The sequence below is a fragment of the Epargyreus clarus genome, unplaced genomic scaffold (assembly GCF_041222505.1).
Source record: "Epargyreus clarus isolate Ecla_fem2 unplaced genomic scaffold, WU_Ecla_fem_2.2 ptg000034l, whole genome shotgun sequence".
Taxonomy (NCBI): Eukaryota; Metazoa; Arthropoda; class Insecta; order Lepidoptera; family Hesperiidae; genus Epargyreus; species Epargyreus clarus.
The window spans coordinates 1101831-1105403 of NW_027332239.1; the positions used below are offsets into that span (position 1 = coordinate 1101831).

Consider the following 3573-nt stretch of genomic DNA (forward strand, 5'->3'; position numbering starts at 1 on the left):
ACTGGTATTTATTGTGAGAAATTGTTGATACTATTAGAACCCTTCGTATATGATAGTCCAATGTTTAGGACACATAGCCTAGTTGTTGATAGGTGTCTGTGTCTGAAGGTCTGAGCTTCAGATTCGTCTGGAACCACACCTTTGATTTTTCTAAGTTGTGTGCGTAGAAATTAATTATCACTTGCTAACGGTAAAGATTAATGGTCTGAGAGTTCTTTATATATTGTTTTATTGGTGAGTGTAGTCAATTTGACCAGGGCGGTGGACTTACCACCTCCCACTGTGAGAGGAGACTCGTGCCCAGCAGTAGGAACCTAATGGTGACGAACACACCACTGCCACTTCTGTCTGCTTCCAACAGTAGTGTCAAGCACTGCCGTTTTAGTTTTAAGGATGTGATAGGAGATATATTTAAATCAATCATACCCGTATACATTTCAGAAATAGCAGTACCTTCTGTTAGGAGGAATACTAATAAGAACCTTCTACTAAATTATTCCCGGAGGGTTATGACATGGAGCTCTTAAAAAAGTGCAAAAAGAGCTCTCCTACAAGCTGTTGATGCATTGGCGACTCCTCTGGTGTTTCAAATGTCCATATGCGACGTCGACCACTTTCCATCAGGTAGCACGTCTGCTTTATCGTTAGGCTCAAATATATAGAAAGATCTTACAACTGAGTCTTTGGAGGTAGTAATTGTAGCCAAGTAAGACTACTTGGAAAAGCGAAGCAAACAATTAGATTGTTTTATCGCCAAAGTCCATACCACGTTGAATACACCGGTTCTCGTCCGATCACCGAAGTTAAGCAACGTCGGGCGCGGTCAGTACTTGGATGGGTGACCGCCTGGGAACACCGCGTGACGTTGGCTTTTGCCACTTTTTACGTTTACATCGTAATTTGTTAATGAGATCAGTTTTGCTCACATAAAATACATAATTCATCATACAATCCTCTTTGGGGTCATAGATTAGTAAATATTACTCACTCCTAACAAGAAAATGTACCCAGTTTTGAGAATTGAAACAGTTGCATAAAAAAGTTTTGCCACGTCTCCGTGCTAAAGTGTCCTTAAAATATTTGAAATTAGTATTATAAATTATTTAATTATCATGAAAATTACGCAGTATTAGTTATTTATTCGTAAATTTTCTCTAAAAATGTTTTTATTTGTCAAGAATTCAAAAAAAGAACTTGCTATAATAAGCCATTTGCGGCTTCATTCAATTTCAAGGCGGCAAAGTATCTTTACTAATCTATGTTTGGGGTAAACAGAATGCCCGTAGACATCAGAGGTAATTTACTATCAGGTGGATTGTGTGGACTCGTTTCCTCTTTCTTCCACAATTACAAAAACTCTCCCCAAAGTCTACGAGTTCGCACTTAATCAATGTGATAGACAACAACTATTCTAAGCGATTTCATGCCCACCTATGATGCTGGGTGGCTATACATTCAGATTATTATAAAACCTTTCAGTATTTTTTTGTAATACAAAAGTAGCAGACGAGCATGCAGTCCTGATGGTAAGTGGCTACTGCCGCCCATGGACATCTGTAATCAACCCCATATAACATTAGTTTCCTAGTTGAAATCGGCCACATATGTGCCGGTACCCCTGAGGACTAAGCTGGAGCGCCTCGGAAAAGTGTGTCTCCCTAATCACACTCTTCAAACCAGAACCCAGCAGTATTTAACACTGCTGTTATAAAGCAGAAATCGGTGTGGCGGTGGTGCCGCCGGAGTCGAACCCCAGAGGGTTCTACCTTCAAAACTTCAGACTTCTATAATTGTTCCTTTTACTAGGCAAGAACTAATGAGTATCAATTAATAAGTATTTAGCTGTTAACATTTATTACTCGTTCTATTACAGCTACAAGAACTGAAAGTGCATTAACTGTTTACCGTTAAGTAGGTACAGAATCAAGCTTTCATCTCATAGATCTTAATTACCCATTATAAATAGTCGTTTACACTTTTATTGTATCACCTCGCAGCCATTAATTTGTCCGTAATTGAATATACTAAGAGTCCCTGATTGATTCTACTGTGTACTAGTGTAACCCGGGCCACTAAAGGGATTACTCATAAATGGCGATGTCTGGCCAAATTTGCAAAGTATCTTAAAAACAATTATTGTAAAAGGTATATTTCAATTCCTATAAAGGAACTTATATATGTAATTATTTTGAAAAAATACACCTTTGCTTTGCTTGCTGCCACATAAACTATTTCAAATTTATAAGTATTGCAGACTCAAATTTATCGCCATTTCTTTACTTATTTGAGATGATTTCTATCGGTTATAGCTTATCTGTCAATTAAAAAAATGTCTTATGTCTGTGACACAGTACTTACAAGTACCAGAAAAAGAGAAACCAACATCAGAAATTAAAATCACTATATACAAATATACATATTACACATAAGCTACAGAAAGAAAATGTTTGTAATAAAATTATTTTTGAAAAGATTTTGCTTATTGTTTCTAATTTCCTATATCCTTTCTTTATTGGCATGCCAATTAATTATCGCTTCCATGAGGACACCATAAATTCAAAATTTTCTAAAACAGTCCTGTTTTGACGTATCCCACATAATATTTACCAAAAAGATTTGGCTTCAAGACATAATAACTATCTTTTAAAGTACATCTACTTCGAATCACATGATCATACTATTTTTTTATTTTAGAAATTTAACTGTAAAAGCTTTTTACAACTCCTTTTCAGTTGATGTTAGGCATTTATCCGGTAATAGATTAAGAAATAAACGATCTAACTGTGAATTTAGCGTAGGTTTATAAAATATGTACATAAAATTCATTTCATTGAAACAAATTGGATAGACTTTTTTAAAGATACAAAAACAGACAATTTTAAATCCAAATAACCTATGACACTTCCAGATAATTTGGTTTAGACTTCAGAGTTATTTTAGTAGCTAATGAGCAATTAGCAGAATAGTAAACATGTACTTCCTCCTAATCTAATGTTCATTAAAATGAGTCATTATATTCGGATTTAGGCGTCAATTTAGGCTTTTACAAAGACTAAATTAATGTATATAAATTCTCTGGATCGTTTATAGAAATTATTATTTTAATTAATCGTATTAACTTCAATATATGTATTAGGAATATAGGCTTTCAAATTAGGCTTCTTAAAAGTCTAAATTAATAGCTATACAATCTCTTTGAATCGTTAAGAGCAATTAATTATTATTTGAATAAATTGTATTCTTGTGTTGTATTCAACTAACATTCTGAGAAGGGCGTCAAAAATATTTTTTTTAGTGAAAATTGTTTGCTATTTTGGAACTATCTGGCTACCCTACTCAAAAGGAGGTTGCCATTCGTAATTAGTAATTTCATATACACTACAAGGCCTTAAGGTTTTAAAGCCGTGGAGATAATTGGAGATGTATCAGTTTTACATTCATTAAACTTTACGGTTTTCTCTCATTATTTTATGATCTTGTTTCAAACATTAATTGAAAATTACATATCTGTTGCTTGACCTTTCATTATTTTCTTTATTTTCGAGATTATTCCAGATTCTCCAGATACAATAC

General features: G+C 34.2%; 1 non-coding gene across 1 annotated transcript; it reads left to right on the top strand.

Annotated features, from left to right (window-relative positions):
- Positions 1–752: 752 nt before the first annotated feature.
- LOC140756306 (5S ribosomal RNA) lies at positions 753–871 on the top strand. The gene has a single exon (XR_012103879.1). It is a non-coding gene; the product is annotated as a 5S ribosomal RNA (ribosomal RNA).
- Positions 872–3573: the final 2702 nt, after the last annotated feature.